Below are 19516 nucleotides of genomic sequence, written 5' to 3'. Positions count from 1 at the left end.
CTGGTGAGGATGGTGTCATTCGAATGACGGTCGCGAAGGGAAACGCCGAGAATGCATCTAAGGCAACGCATTTGGAAAACTTCGAGCTTGCTCAGGTCGTGTTTGAGCATTGTCCACGTCTCCGCGCCGTAAAGTAGAATGGGCAGGATCAGGGTTCGGTAAAGGCGGATCTTTGTCGCCAATGAGATGTTGTTCTTCTTCCAGACACACCAGCGCAGGGAAGCGAATGCTGCCGCCGCCTGCCCAATTCTGGAGCGTATTTCCACTGATGATGCCACTTTCTTCTCCTCGACGAGGGACCCCAGATATTTAAATTGTTGGACTTGTTTGATCTGCACACCGTTGAGGTGGACGATCGTTGGTGAGCCGTCGGTGGTCAGGACTTTGGTCTTCTCGGCGTTAACCTTGAGGCCGTACGGTTTGGAGTGCCGGGCGATGTCATAGAGGATGTGAGTTGCCTCGGTGTTGTCTTCGGCAAAAATGGCGCTATCGTCAGCGAACATTAGATCGGTGATAAATCGATCGGTCGAGGCTTGGACTCCGCGGCGGCCCTCGAATGCTTTGCGCATTATCGCATCGATGACGATGTTGAACAACAGCGGTGACACCACATCGCCCTGCCGGACCCCTGTCATGATGGGGAATTCTTCGGACACTTCGTCATGAATACGTACCTGGCTGGTCGAGCCATCGTAGGCGGTTTGTAGTATATGGGGACTGATTCACTGCTGGAGCCTCTGCTGGACATTAGCAACTGCATCAGGGTCAGCTTCATGTTTAAGCACGGGACGACAATAATTCATTTAAATGTAACACTCCTGTACAGGCATCCAGATGTGGCCAGCTGGGATGAGCACATCTCATTGGTCATAGTGGGCGTCTCACGCCATCACTGAGGTCTGCATCCTGTCTGAGCACAGAAAAACACTCCTTCCTCTGTTCATCCTGTACCTCAAACGATTAGCACAAAGACACTGATGCTGTTCTTTAACATGAATGGTCTTCACTGTTTTTTCGGATAAAGTTGAGAGGTTTTCCAGTCTCGTCCACCTTTCTTAATAATAATAATGGATTGCGCTTTTCAAGATCCTCAAAGCGCTCTACAATTCCACTATTCATTCACTCTCACATTCACACACTGGTGGAGGCAGCTACAGTTGTAGCCACAGCTGCCCTGGGGCAGACTGACAGAAGCGAGGCTGCCATATCGCGCCATCGGCCCTGCTGGCCAACACCAGTAGGCGAAGTGTCTTGCCCAAGGACACAACGACCAAGACAGACAGAGCAACATGCAACCTTCCGGTTACAAGATGAGCTTCCCAACCCCCTGAACCACGGTCGCCCGGTTCAGGCGATGGTTAGCTCTGTCTTGTGTAATTTTGCTTGTTTTCAGCTAGCGGTCGCTCCGTGTCCTCGTCAGCTGTGAGAAACACCATCACTTTGTTTCTCCTGCAGCTTAATGCGACAAGAATCACATGTACACGTGAGCAGACGAGCCCACACAGATCGCTGCCACTTCCTGTCCGACTCTGCGTGATGTGTGGAGTGGATCTTGGAGGCAGATGGTGCTGCCAGGCATGTATATATTTTATGTTTCCTCCCAGCCGACACTCAAAGGCTGGGGACACTAAAAAAAACAAAGATCAGCGGATAGAGCTAATAATGTAATCATTGGGAACACCTGCAAAGTTGCAGATGGGCGATTTCAGACCGACGCTTCGCCAGTCACGAGGTCCCGCCCACCCATATGGAGAGCTGGTGTGGTGGTGGGGGGGGCACCGTCACTCATTCTCTCTCCGCTTCTGCCAAACACACACACGTTTGTTTAGCTGTCATTGTGAGGACATCCATTGATAAAATAAATAACCAGAAGGCCAAGCTGAGCATCCTCACTCAGACGGTGAAACTCAACGTGGAGCTCATGCAGAGAAAGCAAAAGTTTCTACATAAAAAGGTTTAGTTTCAATCTAACATCACGTTCTGCGTCACTGTAGGTCAATGTGAACATGCCTTCAAACATGCACTGATGAGTACAGTTACAGAAACATCCGATTCTCATTCTGCACATGCTCACTTCAATCCTCCCTGCAACACGTTCACACCTCCACGTTGTTTTTTAATGCAGCAGCAGATGTTTATCCATGTGTGTCTGTGTGTGTGTGTGTGTGTGTGTGTGTGTGTGTGTGTGTGTGTGTGTGTGTGTGTGTGTGTGTGTGTGTGTGTGTCTGCTGTCACTGGTGAATTTCACAGCCAAACATATGATCCATGAGAGGCTGATGAGGAACACTGTTGGTTAAATGCACAGTTATTCTATTTGTTCTGCACACACACACGCACACACACACACACACACACACACACACACACACACACGTTTGGACTTAGTCTTACAATCTCATCACCAATGGATGAGAGCACAGATAAGCCCAGCAGGAATGTACCTGAGTACCCTATGTTTAATGTACTACTACTTTTATTTCATGCACTATATTTTCAGTGTAATTATTTCACTACAGACCAAAGCTGTCAAGCAATATATCATTAAAATCATGTTAAAGAGATACACATCAGTAGATGACTGACTATGATCTCCTCCCTGAAGTCCTTCTGTGATGCTTACACGGAGCACTCTGTGACTTCAGCACACACCTCCAACCTGTCCTGACTGCAGGGCCCAGCTGTAAGAGCCTTTTCGCCTCTCTCACAGGTAAGTGGGCCACCACTCTACCTACTGCCCCTAACAGAAATAGCAGCCGCACTGATCCACAGTTAGCTGAGAAGATCCCAAACAGGAGATCAGCCAATAAGGTGTCGCTTATTTGAAAAAGGTTACGATTTTCATGGATCAAATCCAGAAATTGTCTGATTTCATCTCGTGTGTTTGCTGAAGGCTCAATTTGACTAATGAATAAATGTCACACACACACACGTGTGTATTGTACCAGATCACATTATTTGTCTTCCACCCATTCCTCACCTCTGAGACACTTTGAAGGCCTCGTCTGCATCTGATTTTGCTCTTCAGTGAAGTACCACTCTCTTCCTCGTCTCGGCGTCACTCAGCAGTTGCTTCCCTTTGAAGATATTTAGAATAAAGTGAGCTCAAAGCTCTGAGGTGTCATAAAGTTGAGCTGATTTAGTTTCAGAGTTAAGGTATGGCTGATGCTTCTCGGTCCTCCGTTGATGACTGTGACACTTTCCTCTTAGAGCTTTAAAGTAAAATAAATGATCATTAACTGATTTTAAACTTAGAGACAGCCACGGACAAAGGTGTCATGTGTATGTAGATGATATTCACGGGAAGCAGTGCAAGTGTGTGAAATTTGAAACCCATCACGTCCCCGTCCACATTTCAGCGCTGCCCATCGAAGAATAACGGTAGCGTGACGTCATGCACAGCTCATTTTATTTAAAGTGTCTGGTTACAGTCGTCGATAACAGAAAACCTGAATCATGACACGCTAACAGTAAACATGTATCTGCAGTATTACATGAATCATGTGACTCAAACACACACTACCTCCTCACAGCACCTGTGAATCCCCCGATTCGGTCTTGGTGCAGTTTTTCAAATGTCTTGGTTTCTCTCACTTCCACAGCTGGTCCGTTATGTCACATCTCCTTGGAAACTCTTCCGTCCATCCTCTTCCGCTTATCCTTATCAGGGTGGCGGGGGGCTAGAGCGTGTCCCGGCTGCTATAGTGCGAGAGGCACACCTGGACAGTAGACCAGTCTGTCACAGGGCTAACACAAACAGACAACCACTCACGTTCACACCTGTGGGTGATTTAGATTCTCCAGTTAACCCAGTGGTTCCCAATTTTTTTTTGCTGGGCCCCCCTTTGTTTTACAAGAAAAATGTTCGCGCCCCCCCGGGCTTGCGCGCGCCTGCACGCACAAACACATCCTTCAACCACACACACCCATATTTTGCTCCATTGCGGTTTATTTCACACCTCAAACATTTAGTAAACAATTAAGCAAATACAAGTAATCTGCAATAAATTACAGGTAGTGATAAAATAAACTACTAACTCTTTTACGCTGCGTCCGCACCTACACGGGTATTTTTGAAAACGCAGCTGTTTCGTCCACACGTAAACGGCGTTTCGAATCACCGAAAACGGAGATTTCTTAAAACTCAGTTTTTGCGTTTATGTGTGGACGAGGAATACAAAGTTCGTCACGCAACGTCAAAGGTATGTGCCTTTTTTCACGTCACGCTGTGCGCCACGTTATTGTTTACGTGAGATGAATTGCAGAATGGCAGATAGAGACAAAATACTGTTACTCTGACCATCTTCAGTTTTACACGCTTACATACACACACACAGTTACTGTCCCTCCATTTAGAAAGGCAGAGGCGTCACGGTGTGATTATTTTACATGTAGTTGTTTTTTCCTGTGTAATAATATTCAACATTGCTATCAATACATTTTTCAAAAAATGCCTCTCTGTGCAAAACGGGTTTAAAAACATAAACAGCTGTGGGATCCTGTTTGTCCGTGATTTGAACCGGGGGAACAAATCGTGGCAGGATCAGCCTGATGTTATTTGTATCCCGCTGTAACTTTACTGTATAAAGAGCTAACATCTCCAAAATGTCAGGAGTAGTTAGTCATTACAACAAGTGTTTGTGAACTAAAAATCAAGAATGTGGGATACTGTTTGTCCGTGATTTGAACAGCCCAGCGCTGCTCCTGACGCAGGGAAAACCAATTCTGTCGCAGACCTACCTCGGCACTTGTGCAGCTGAAGCCAAAGGGAAGATATGCTTCACCATATTTTCTTTGGCTTAGAATGAAGTTAGTTTGGAAACATATTCAGCGATGCTTCATCTCCTGCTTTGCGTTTGTGTGGGAGCCCCGTGCTAGCAGTGTCCAAGCATTTTTTCCCCTTTTCATACCGCGCCCACCCTGCAATGGCTCTGCGCCCCCCCTAGGGAGCGGGCCCCACACTTTGGGAAGCTCTGAGTTAACCTAACCCCACTACCTGCATGCTTTGGTCTGTGGGAGGAAGCCTGAGTACCCGAAGAGAACCCACGCCAACACGGGGAGAACATGCAAACTCCACACAGAAAGGCCCCGCCCATTTTGGGTTTTTTCCCCATTTCTGTTGTTTTGTGTGCTGTTGCATCATTTTTCCATTTGATGGTGAGTTCTTGTTGTGGTGTGTTTGACCTCTCAGGGCCACCGTAGCTTTCAGTGTGAAGAACAAGCTCCAGATGTCTGAGCTAGCCACCTCACCTGTAAGGCTGACCGCAGACCCCTACACAGGGTCAATCATGTCCACGACCTCGTTACTCAGAGATCAAAGTAAATGCACCTGCACAGGTAGCTCTGGCGTTGCTTGTTGTCCTGGTTTGCCCTCTCATGGACAGGATGTGATGTTCAAATGGCTAAAGAGTGATTTTTAAAGCACTGCTGTTAAAGTCTGCCTGTACATTAACACCTGTAAGATGAAACACCTGGGCATACACACAGCCTGTTTCGGTACGTGACGCTAACGGCTGCTACTGATTATGTTTCTTCATGCGTTTGCAGCCCTGTGGACTCAGCATGCTCTGGTCCACTCCGTCCCATCCAGACTCACAGCACACTGACACATGCCAGCTGATTAGTCACTCGCTGTGTGTCAGGATGGTGTATTTTTACATCCCAGTTTGTAGCTCGAGGGCTGCAGGGCCCTGCCGTGCACAGATCACTGACAGGTGTTAGAGTCGAGGACAATGCTGTCACATTGTATTAAAAGACACATGAATCCAGACGGGCAGTGACAGAGGCAGCTAAAGCTGGCTGCTGATATTTCTGATTGTCTATTCAAGGAGACATAAATCCAGAAAAGATGACTGCTTTCTGTCTGCTCTTCACTTTGGATGCATCCCAAGCAACCTGTCTAATACAAGTTATTATAAGTACACAGCTCACCACTGGTGTCACACAGAAAGAAACTCACATCTGAAAATACTCGCACATCCGGCCTATAGGAGCATCACACAGTATTACCTCACTGGTCAGTTACAAGAACAACCACATGCATTATCATCATTTAATCCATGCTATCGCTCTTTAAATCATCAACGGCATTGATGAGAAACTGAGCGGTGAGAAATTCAGATGAAAGGAATTTCCAAACCATCTGCAGGCAGATCCCAGAGACATTATCAAAGCCCAACGCGGTGTTGAGCCAATCAGCAGCTGAAGCAGATGAGCGTTTGATCCACTTTAGGAGAAAAAAATATTCAGCTGATTTAGATGAAGCCTTTAAATGATTTCTGATAGAACTGTCTCCAAAGCTTTCAGGGCAAGTCCCCTTGCCATCTCTGCAGGTGTTCCACAGGGATCCATTCTTGGACCTCTGTTATTCTGTGTGAAGCTGGTCAGAGTTCCTGTTGCTTTTGCAGCTTTGCTAGCAAACGTTCAGATGTCAGTTCCTGCTCTGCGTCTGCCGAGATCTTGTGTTTCTTTGCATGTTTAGTCTCGTAATGTTGACTCAAACTGTAACTCTTATACACAGCATTGTACTGTTCACAAAGAACACAGCTTTACCTCTGACTGCAGCTAATGAACCTTTCTAAAAACTTTAAATTCTGCAGCAAACATTCTTTTTTAAATATGAGCTGTCATCTGTCAGGGTTAGCAAACTCAATGTTCGTGTCTGGACACAGGTAAGACTCACACACAGGGACAATAACAGTTTCTATAACAGTCGTGACGGTCCCTGACTCACGTCAAACTTTCCAGACTCTCAGCTCCAAACAAAGCCTGCTCATAACCCTGGGACAGGTGATTCTCCAGGCAAACCTGAGCACAGGGAAAACACAGGTAAGCATCTCTCTCACAGGTAAGTGGAAACATTCACTCGAGGCATTGAGCCGGGATGCACAAACTGTTGCAAAACAATGATCCAGCAAGGACTGACGAGCAACACTCCTTTAGAAGAGGCAACCATGAGGACATCAGGAACGAGTGTGCGGAGGCAGAATGTGGGAAACCCCGGAGAGTCCTGCTTCTGCACCAAAACCAGAACACACAAACACGAGAGCAGAGAGAGAAGGCGACCGGCGAGGACAGAGTGACACTCACACGTCTCATAAATATCTTTGCCAACACATTTACGGTGAAGCTGCGTTCACTTGCACACAGGTACATATGCAAATATAAAAACTAAGAGCTGGCTTCAAAATAAAAGCCAGAAAGCTATATGTGATTGTAGCACCCCACCTGCTATACTGCGTCTAAACCCTCTTACTCAGTTCTGGGTAAGAGAACTCTCACTAACAGTAAACCCCTCGCCTTCAGGTTAGACTTGAAGTGGACATGAAACGCTACACGTATAAAGGCTAATTTACCCCACTGAGCTCTGCTCTCATAAACTGACACAGATGTAAGTCTGTCTGTGAAGCTGGATTTAAGAAATCAGTCCTTAAAGTTTAAAACCATGTGTAGCGCCACCTTCTCAGTACGAACTTGATATCATGTGGTTGGTTGGTTGCGGCTGATAGACTTAGTGACAGGATTGATACATCGGAGGAAAATAAGGACATTAAAACTAAACATCAGTGTAAGGAGATCACTGTAGCGCTGCAACAATGAGTTTGTTAAACAAGGATATATTCAATTTAATTTCAATTCAATATTATTTATACAGGACCAACATCAGTCACCTCAAGGCGCTTTATATTCTATGGTAGACCCTACAATAACACATACAGAGAAAAACCCAACAATCATATGACCCCCTATGAGCAAGCACTTTGGCGACAGAGGGAAGGAAAAACTCCCTTTTAACAGGAAGAAACCTCCGACAGAACCAGGCTCAGGGAGGGGCGGGGCCATCTGCTGTGATCGGTTTGGTTATACTGTCCACTGTGTGTCTCCTTAGCAGGAAGTAGCTGTTCACTGTTTGGCTAGCGGCACTCAAACTGGAAAATTCAGCTGTCACGGTGCATTCACAGCAAACGTGATAGAAGCGACCAGCTAGGGGTCACACGCCCCTAGCTGGTCGCTTGCACATTCACACCTCGAAGCATGTCCAAAGCGAACTGGTGAAGCTTATTTTGTATTCTCAGTTTTGTTACCCTTTTGAGTTCACATCTGTCTCCGGAGTCTGCACTTTGGGTCCTTTTCCTGCCTGCACACAGCCGTTTCATAACAGAAGATCGCGACCATAACATGGACCCCGCAGACTCTTCAGCCTTTGAGTTTAACGCTGAGATGGAGCGGATGATTAAGCTTCTTGACCGCATTGCCCAGGCCAAGGATTTGAGGACCATGGCGGTTGGGCTAAGCGCAGTAGATGCTGTCATTCGGAGCAACCCTCGGCTAACTCAGTGTTCTACGGACACTGTGCTGGGCAGCTCCATAGCTGCCTGGAGGGAGCAAGTCAGGGCTGGCGAGCTTAGCTCTCCACCTCCACTTCTTTACCGCTGCCCCAGGACAACACACACTCTCCACCTGCCTCAACGCTGCCACAGACTTCCTCTCCCTCCCCACGCCAGCCGGGATCTCGTTTGCCTGCCTTTTTCCTGACGGCTATGTGGTCAGAGGGTGAGGAGGAGGTCTCCATTTCTCCACCGGTTCGTGTTCCCTCATCCCGATGGAAACGGCACCCTCGCCACCGCCACTCCTCTCCTCAGTCATCTGTTCTGCCACCTGTTCCTGCTGGAGGGTCCGAGGGGCCTGTCCGGCCTTCGTCTGTTGTTCCCGCTGGGGGTTCTGGAGAACCGCTCCAGCCATCTTCCGTCCACGCTGGAGGGTCCGAGGAGCCCGTCCAGCCTTCTGTCTCCGCTGGAGGGTCCGAGGAACCGCTTCAGCCGTCTGTTCCCGCTGGAGGGTCCGAGGAACCGCTTCAGTTGTCTCCTGTCTCCGCTGGAGGGTCCGAGGAACTGCTTCAGCCGTCTGTTCCCGCTGGAGGGTCCGAGGAACCGCTTCAGTTGGGGCCTGTCCAGCCACCTTTTCCTGCTGGAGGGTCTGACAGGCCTGTCCAGCTGTCTGTTGTTCCCACTGGGGGTTCTGGAGAACCGCGCCAGCCATCCTCCGTCCACGCTGAAGGGTCCGAGGGGCCCGTCCAGCCACCTGCCTCCGCTGGAGGGTCCGAGGGGCCCGTCCAGTCTTCGTCGCCTGCAGCGCCACCTCCTGCAGTTTCCACACTGCCGCCTGCAGTGCCACCACCAATTTTGTCGCCTGCGGGTGGCGTGCCGCCATCTAGTTCTGCCTCACCCCGTCCTGCTTCGTCTCTGCCTGAGGCCTCCGGACGGGCTGGTTCCGCTTCGTCTGCACCAGAGGTCTCAGCGCCACCTCGTCCTGTCCGGCCTGCTCGTCCTGTCCGGCCACTTTCCGGGGCGTTGGCTGGACATCATTGCTGTCGCGGCCGGCCTCCGGACCTGCTCAGTCGCCGCCGCCGGCCTCCAGACCTCCTTCGTCTTCGTCGCCGCCGTTGCTTTTCGCGCGGTCGGCCTCCTGACCTAAACTGTTTTGGTCTTTTGTGTTGTCGACCTCCGGGTCGGCCCCTTGAACTGCCTAGTTCTGGACTGTTGGGCCGTCAGCCTCCGGGCCGGCCCCCTGAACTTTTTTTTTTTTCCTGGATACCTGCACCTTTTTTAAACCTTTTTTGTTTGTTTGGTTGTTTTGAGTTGTTTTTCTGGGCTCCAGTGTTTTCTGTTTATGATTTCTAGCTCCTTGTGTTTAGTTTGTTTCCGTGTCAAGTCTGCGTCTCTGTGTTATGTTTCCTGTTTTACTATGAAGGTCCATGTCTTATGTTAATGTGTCTGGTTTTGCTTCCTTTGTCTCGTTAGGCCTGAGTTGCCCCAGCTGTGTTTCCCTCCTGTTTCCCATTCCCTGATTGCTCCCTCTGTGTATTTAAGCCCTGTGTTTCTCTGTCCTGTGTTGCAATCTATCCTCATATTGCTGTGTGGTCTGTCTGCGTAAGCTTATTTTGTATTCTCAGTTTTGTTACCCTTTTGAGTTCAGCATTAAAGCTGTTTTTTGAGTTCACGTATGTCTCCGGAGTCTGCACTTTGGGTCCTTTTCCTGCCTGCACACAGCCGTTTCATAACAGTCATTACAAAAATTTATTTGAAATAATATTAACCCTCTACTGCATGACTTTTTAATTTTTGGGGAAAAAAATATTTCTACCTATTTTGGGGGAGCTTTAGGGTCCCTAATAATATATCAATCAAAAAATGTGACACCCTGCCCCCCCCCAAACAGATATTGGTTTGTTGCTTCAAGGCAACACTGTGCGACAAGGGTAGTAAAATGCCAAGTTATTCTATAATAAGTTGTATTAGTACAACAAGGTTGAACAAATAAATACACAACAAATAAACAATGTAAACATTTCACAGAACAATAAAACACCAAAATATCCAACATTTGACCCTAACCCCATGCACGCGCGCGCACACACACACACACACACACACACACACACACACGTTGTGTTTCCATCACTTTTGGGGACATTTCATTAACTTACATTCATATACTGGAGACTTATCCTGACTCTACCCATCACTATTCCCTGCCTGAACCTTACCCTAACCCTGACTCAAGCCTTCACCCTAAAATTGAATGATTTACCTTGCAATTTGTCCCCATGAAGTAGGCGAGACCTCACAATGTGAGTGTGTAAAGAAATTTGTGTCCCTACAACAATAAGTAATACACGACCACACATACACACACACCCACACAGCAAAATTGGTATGGCCCGGATCAGGCCCACACAATGTGCTTACACATGGCCCACATACCGCAAAGAATGACGGCCCTTTGGTGGCCCAGACCTGGTTTGCCAGAGGTGGCCCACACATGGGCCAGCACAAGGCCAGTTGTAGACACACTGCTGACCCTGTGCTGGCCCAGAACAGTTTCAGTTCTGGCCCCAGATGTCAGCCTAATGTGTACCTTAATCAAGCCATGTAATAACAACATGTGCCGGAACATGCAAAACAGTGCAAAAGTAACATGCCGAAACTCTGTTCAGACAGTGAACAGACTGATTCTTATATAATGCTTTTCTACTCTCCCAGATTACTCAAAGTGCTATATACAACATGCCACATTCACCCACTTTCACCAAACTGAGTGCTTCCTAACTACATTCATACACATTCACACTCTTGACATGCAGACTGGAGGAGCCAGGGATCGAACCACTAGCCTTCCGATCAGTTTGTAACCTGCTCTACCACCTGAGATATGGCATGCCATCGCATAAACAGTGGGGTCATTGCCAGACCTGGCACACATCTGGTTGACATACATTCTACCAAAACATCAGTCAGTCAGAAGTGCCAGATTGATGCCAGATCTGGGCCAGACCTGTTTTCTGTAGGCCTGGGCCACATAAACCAAGCCACAATCAAGCCAGATATGGCATGCCATCACATAGACAGTGCCATCTATACCAGGCCTGGCCCTTATCTGGATGACATACATCTTATCGTGCCAGAAGTCTGCCAGCAGTGCCGACTTGATACCAGATCCTGGCCAGACCTGCTTGCTATGTGGGCACTAACACACACACACACAGGCACAGTTACTTTACCAACTGATCCCTGACCCCTGAGCTCCTAAGTATTCCCCAAACCTCATTCAGGGATCCACTCCTCTACTCCAATGTCACTCCCTGAAAGCTCACTGTCCTCACTTTCTGAGAACAGAAAGTGCACATTCCCTTGGTTTCCTTCCATAAAAGGTATTTACATCCATGTCCTGTAATTATGAGTAGATTGTAAAGTAAAAAACATTGACTATGATCATATAAATGCACACAAACACATCTCTACACACATATGCAAATGCACTATATTGCCTGAAAAAAATTGGGCTAACTGCGCAGTGTTGCCTTGAGGCAACGAATGAAAATTAACAGTTTTACTGTATAAATAAATTTAAAAAAGTAGAACAAACAATCAAATATGCTTCTTAACATATTCATGCACATGCAAGTATTTTTTTAAATAAGTTTATTTCACTATAAACATGTAAAATAGTGATCTTTATCTTGCCTCCTAATCGAGATGTCTCTCATGTAGTGCAACTTGCAGAAAGGGGTCCTCCCCCCCCAAAATGAAAGTCACACCACCTTCAACTCATCATTTTATTGGAAAGAGATGTGTCTGGTAGCATTATTTGAAAAAAAAAATGGTTTTTTTTTTTGAAGGGCCAGTGTAAGGCATGAAAATGTGGTTTGTTGCCTCAGGGCAACGCTATGCTGTAGAGGGTTAAAATTCTCAAACAGAAAAACTGTGGTTGGCTACGGCATTGATGAGCCTTTCCTCCATATTGAATGAAGAATGAATGGCTTTGGCTGGACCTGCCCCCTTGAACCAGGTCAGAGCATCACGTCACCAGGCTCCTGATTGGTTGTGGCGGTGCAACTTGAAGCTGGAGTTCAGATTTTTCCAACTCGAGCGGTAGACGCGATAAGCGCGAATGCACAAAATGTACCGCACAAACTGCAGCGTGTATTTTCCATCGCATCAGTCGCGCTAATTGTTCACGCGAATCAGGCAGAGAAGCGTTTTTGCGACGCAAATCTCCTTCTGAAGTTTCGCGGGACCCCCAGTCGCGCTTCATCGCGCTCCTCCATTGACTTTACATGTAAACCTGACTCTTTGATCTCTTCTATCGCGTTCGGTGTGTACGCACCGTTAGCCGTAATGTTCGACTTTGTAAAGCATTCAGTGTTGGGAAGGTTACTTTTAAAATGTATTCCATTACAGAATACCGAATACATGCCCCAAAATGTATTCTGTAATGTATTCCGTTACGTTACTCAATGAGAGTAACGTATTCTGAATACTTTGGATTACTTAATATATTATCATGCTGTTTACAACTACGTGAATGTACTATTGCTGTGATTTATTACTGTTACTGAAGGTCCACGGCTCCGAACCGTAGTAAAGGGACATCTGGCTAATACGGCGGGTTCGTGTCGGGCTCGTAGCCGAAAAATAGCTTTACTTTGTTGTCTGGGTCAACTTTGCTAGCGAGAGACAGAGAGAGGCGTTGAAAGGCTGCTCCAACGGAACTTATTGTTTCGGAGGAAAACACGAACACAGTGTACAGTCGAGTCTTAATAGCTTACTTACAACTGGGCTCGTCAGGCACTCTTCTTGGCTGCAGTGGTTATTATTATATTTACATGCTTCCAGCTCCCGTTTCTGCTCGGTGACAGCTCGGACTTTTCCACTCTCCTTTTTCTCCCTCCCTCGCTCACAGACACATAACGGGTATGGCAGTCCATTCTCACTGCAGCACGGACTACACTGCCCATGAGGCTACATTCTTTAGGACCATGCCTGTAGCATTCTGCCTTTTAGCTTAGCACAACAACAACAACAAAAAGGCGCTCTCTCACCCAGGAAACACACAGAGAGAGAGCGTCACCCTGTAACCATGGCAACCGTAACGCTGCCGCCTGGAACAACAGAGCGTAGCTGTCAAACAAAACCAAACAGTCCTGACCCGCGACAATATGAAACAGGAAAGTAACGCAATGTAATCCATTTATTTCAACAAAGTAACTGTATTCTGAATACCACCTTTTTAAACAGTAACTGTAACGGAATACAGTTACTCATATTTTGTATTTTAAATACGTAACGGCGGTACATGTATTCCGTTACTCCCCAACACTGAAAGTATTTTATAAATGAGGACAAGAGCCTGTTTGACTTCAAGCACTCATTTCTTAAATCCATCTTCACAGACAGAGTTACATCTGTGTCAGTTTATGAAAGCAGGGCTAGTGGGGTAAATTAGCCATTATATGTGGAGCATTTCATGTCCCCTTCAAACAGTAATTAAAGAATTGACCCCAGACAACTCTTAACTTAGGTGCAGAGTAAAATGTACAAGCACACACTTTAACACTAGAAGTCCCAGGCTTTTCTAACCCTCTGTCAGCCAAGTGGAAGCTAACTTGGCTAGTCTGTTAGCATCAATTCATATGTAAATTGGGTCGTTACCTGAGAATTGTGGAGGGGAGTGGGGGTGTGTGAATGATTGCGGATATCTAACTGCAAACTGCCTCTTTGTTTGTGTGTGGGGAGGGGGAACTGCTAAAAGCTGTGAACTTCATTTTGTGTTCGTCTTGATGCATTCTCAATCATCCAGGAAAATAAATCTCCAAAAGATTTATTGATAAAAACAGTACAAAAAAACCAAAAAATATTTCTACAAAAACAACCATTTGTACACACATTTACAGATAATAATGAAAAGTGAGTGAGTACATTTCAATCACTCACAATCCTGGCACTGCCATGGTAGCTGTAGTCTGCATTTACCACATATGTATCTGTAGAAGTGAACACATCGCACAGTGGCATGATTGTTCTTGCATTTGTGTTTGACCTGACACGTGGCTCTTTTTCCAGGGCTAGGTGTGGAGGGTTGTGTCCGAAGCAACTGTTCTTTTCTTGCCTTCTTCCCAGCCATATGAGAGTTAGCCAACTCTTTTGCAAACTCCACCAGGAAGTCCACCCGTCTTTCCTGCGTCCCGGTGCATGCTTGATACAGCACATGTGCATTCAGTGCTGCCATGTCAATCATGTTATAGGACCGTGTACTCTCGCACCATCTGGTCCATCACATCCACGCCACACTTTGTGGTGTTGTAAAGGGTGACAGTGTTTGGCTTCCTTTTGGTGGTGTTATCAGTCTGAACCACGCTGTGCATGCTGCTAAGAATATAGACTGTCTTCTTCCGTTTGGCCGCATACGCCGTCAGCGTGGCAGCAGAGGTTGAAAACACCTAAGAAATAAGATAAATTGTTATTTCCATAGCACTTTTACACACAATGAAACACATAAACATAGAACCACAAAAGACCTGCAGCCTACCTGAGTGGTGAATTCATTGCGATTTGTGTATCTAGCGGATTGAGGAATTTCCCGGCGAATCTTGCTGACTGTGCCAAGGATGGTGGTTTTCCGTCTAAGAAGTTTTTGCGCAAGTGAAAGTGATGTGAAGAAATTGTCCGTGGTAACATTTCTGCCCTTGTCTAGGAATGGTTCCATCAGCCTCATCACTACATTTTCAGACAGTCTCTCCCCACTGGGACGATTGGGGTCCTTGCCAAGATATGTGAGGACATTGCAAATGTACTTGGATTTTAGGTCGCAGGCCACCCAAAACTTAATCCCAAACTTGTCAGGTTTACTTGCAATATACTGCAGGAAACAGCACCGAGTCTTTGATCTTGATCTTGATCAAAGATCTTGATCTTGCGGGGGGTTACTAGGGTTCCATCACTACGTGACTGCTGGTCAGCAAACCTGGGAAACCCACAGATCATTGGAACTATGCCGCGTAACTGCTTCCAAGACATCATGCAACACCTACGCTTTGATGACAGGTCCACCCGCAGTGATCGAGCAAAGACTGATAAGTTCGCTGCAGTTTCCAGTGTGTGGGGATCATTTGTCACCAACTGCATCACGTGCTACAACCCTGGTCTACATATCACCGTTGATGAACAGCTCTTCCCATCAAAGACTCGGTGCTGTTTCCTGCAGTGTATTGCAAGTAAACCTGACAGGTTTGGGATCAAGTTTTGGGTGGCCTGCGACCTAAAATCCAAGTACATTTGCAATGTCCTCCTATATCTTGGCAAGGACCCCAATCGTCCCAGTGGGGAGAGACTGTCTGAAAATGCAGTGATGAGGCTGATGGAACCATTCCTAGACAAGGGCAGAAATGTTACCACGGACAATTTCTTCACATCGCTTTCACTTGCGCAAAAACTTCTTAGACGGAAAACCACCATCCTCGGCACAGTCAACAAGATTCGCCGGGAAATTCCTCAATCCGCTAGATACACAAATCGCAATGAATTCACCACTCAGGTAGGCTGCAGGTCTTTTGTGGTTCTATGTTTATGTGTTTCATTGTGTGTAAAAGTGCTATGGAAATAACAATTTATCTTATTTCTTAGGTATTTTCAACCACTGCTGCCACGCTGACGGCGTATGCGGCCAAACGGAAGAAGACAGTCTATATTCTTAGCAGCATGCACAGCGTGGTTCAGACTGATAACACCACCAAAAGGAAGCCAAACACTGTCACCCTTTACAACACCACAAAGTGTGGCGTGGATGTGATGGACCAGATGGTGCGGGAGTACACGGTCCGCAGAGGAACACGGCGCTGGCCAGTTGCCGTGTTCTATAACATGATTGACATGGCAGCACTGAATGCACATGTGCTATATCAAGCATGCAACGGGACGCAGGAAAGACGGGTGGACTTCCTGGTGGAGTTTGCAAGAGAGTTGGCTAACTCTCATATGGCTGGGAAGAAGGCAAGAAAAGAACAGTTGCTTCGGACACAACCCTCCACACCTAGCCCTGGAAAAAGAGCCACGTGTCAGGTCAAACACAAATGCAAGAACAATCATGCCACTGTGCGATGTGGTCACTGCTACAGATACACATGTGGTAAATGCAGACTACAGCTACCATGGCAGTGCCAGGATTGTGAGTGATTGAAATGTACTCACTCACTTTTTATTGTTATTTGTAAATATGTGTACAAATGGTTGTTTTTTTATTTTTGTTTTTTTTTTGTACTGTTTTATCAATAAATCTCAGCAACAAAGGAAATACACCCATGTGTGTTGATTTCTCCCTAAGGCAAACTGAAACACAAGTTTCCTTGTGGCTCAGGAAACTAACCACTCCAAGTGGTTCAGCATGGCCCCACCTTATTTACATAACAAAAGCAGCTGTTCACAGGTGATTAAGGATATTAGCTAAAAGCCTACCAGCCATTTGGCTCGACGGTGGGTTTTATAGGTAGAAAAGCCAAATGGCTCTTCTCTGGGACTTCTAGTGTTAACTCTAAATGATGTCACAAGTACTTCAGCAATTGAAATATATGTTTAAAATAAATAATACCCTTTGAAATCAGCAGTGAACTTACTTTGTGGTAAGTTCACTGCTCCCTTGTCCAACAAGGATAATTTTAAACAGATATAATGCTTTTATTGTGGCAGGTTACCTACTAACGGGAAGGTTGGTTGTTCGATCCCAGTCAGTTTGCTAACCCCATGTTGCTCTCTGCTGCATGACAGTGTGAATGTTAGACAGAAAGCACATTATAGAAAAAGTGCTTGTGTGAATGAGGCATGTTGAAAAGCACTATATAAGAACCAGTACATCTACATCTATGCACACATCGGGAATGTCACTTCACACTCACTGCTAACTGCTAGTCACGCGATCTTTTGCTAGTCAGCCTCAGTAAACTAAGCTAAGTGTCTCGCACGTGTTGAATTAACCCTCGTGCATTACCACACACACACAGGTGCATCAACCTTCACGGATCACTGTGAACATTACCTCAGAGTGGTATTGTTATTATTATTACACACTTACCTTTGTGACATTTTACAGTGCAGGTTACACTCACATCACGTGCCATTAACCTTATGTTACTGTTGCCTTTACGTCTGTAGGAATTATGAGTATTTACTCCCATCTGAACTTTTATCAAAGAGGGACAAACTGCATGATGCATGCTGAAGTACGTTGGAATCCTGATTTCCTAATTTAACCTCAGGTGATCAAAATAAATAGATAAATAAACATCATCCTTGTTATTATTATAATTACAGTTTATTCCCGTCATACTTGGTACCAGAATCCTTCCGCTGAGCTGTGGGTGTTTCCGTGTCCAGCCCTGAGTGGCTGCAGTGACTACAGAGGCTGTGATGTGCATTTGGCCCCCAACACCAATAACAGCATTTATTGTTTTCTAATCAGCACCCCTTCGGCCGCTCCGATCACTCAGTAAATAATGGAGATGTCAATAACGTCCCGGTCCCGTGACTCTGGAGCCCCGCGCTCGCTCTCTCGCCTGCTGCCCCGCTATAAAGCAGCCTCATTAATCACGCCTTACGTTCGAGGAGAGTTCACAGTGACAAGTACTGAAAACGTGCACGCAGACACACACGAGCATGTGTTCCAGGAGCATGCTCACAAACCCGGTCACACAAAAATCAAATGACCTGCCCCCTCCCTCTGCACTTTAGTGGTCAAGCAGCCAAAATGTGGTCTCGTCAGTGAGGCAGCTCCATTGATTAGCACTTCCAGCTTCTGTTCTGGCCCAGGAATTACCCCTCTAATCTTGTAGTGAGTTATTTGCTGGAGACCAATCAGCCTGATCAGACAAATTACCCTCCTTGTGACTGCCTGGATGCCCACAGAGCCACAGCAGCACACACATGCTCAGGGGGAGGCACTGACGCACACCCTGCGTACAGTATGTTCACCTGCCTGAGGTAACACTCGGTTTGCTTTTGTTTCTGGCCGTCTGATTGGTGCACACTGCTTCATTAATAGAAGTTTCTCCTGTAAACTGTAACACTGCTAAAGTGAAATCCTTCAAAATAGACTGAGCTGTATAATAGGTGAGTCAACAAAAAGGTAAGTCTTAGAGACGCCCTTCTCAGGGAAACATTTCTTATGAAGGTGTGTATTTTAACCCAAACCTTTTACCAGCTGAACTAAACAGCAAGTGAAAAAGCACAAGAAAGCCACTGAGGTCTGAGAGGGGACTGTTACTCTCTGCACTGGTTTGGGCCTGTTGCTGTTTGAGCTGCTAACAGGAAGCGGGTGGTCTTTAATGTTTGGAGGAGGATTGGCCTTTCTATTTAACAGAGCAAAGCAAAGCTCGTATAAAAATACGGAGCAAAGAAGCAGCACCGGACTTCACCAGAGTCCATCTGATGCTTCCATTCACAGCCCGTCTCCAGGGTTTCATTTACTGCGTAAATGTGCAGTACATGTGTAATCCAGCAGGAGGCACTCTTCTTTGTCACATGTATAATTCATGGAGTGCATTAAAACACGGTTACCCAGAAGAAGAGAAACCTCTGTCTTCCGGTCGCGTCACACTGAGGCTCGTTCAGAAGAACTTGCACATCAGCCCCTCCGTGTCTGCCCTGGAAACCCCGCGCCACGTCCGGCCCTTCCTCGGGAGCGTGGAGGGGATCGATATAGGCTTTCAGAAGCGGCTCCTCCAGCCATTCCCCGCGTTAACGACAGCCATAACTCAGGGCGCTGGCAGCAGAAGAGGTTTATATATATATCTCAGCCCGAGAGCTGTGACCTTTCTGTCTCCCCACTGACAGCTCCTACAGAAAAAGGTGTCAATTAATGACATTTAGAAAATTTCATATCACTCCCAATAACTCTGAGGCTTTTTACAGGAACTCTTCTATTGGTGCTGAACGCTGGTGTGGGTGTTGGTGAAGGAGGGGGGGCGGGTGGAGAGGACTACAGGCTGTCATTAATGTCACTCAGCTTCATGGCGTCATTTTGAACTCGGGTGGAATAAAGGCCAATGCATCATTCTGATTGTGTTCGCTCTGTTTTATTAGTCACTGCAGATTTCTTTGTCCACTCGCTGGTGTGTCACAATCTTTTTTTCTATAAATACGCCAATATGTCTTAATGAAATTAACAGAAAAATGTAACGCTTCCAGGAGTT

Source organism: Pelmatolapia mariae, linkage group LG1 (genome assembly GCF_036321145.2).
Source record: "Pelmatolapia mariae isolate MD_Pm_ZW linkage group LG1, Pm_UMD_F_2, whole genome shotgun sequence".
Classification (NCBI taxonomy): Eukaryota; Metazoa; Chordata; class Actinopteri; order Cichliformes; family Cichlidae; genus Pelmatolapia; species Pelmatolapia mariae.
This window is presented reverse-complemented; position numbering follows the sequence as displayed.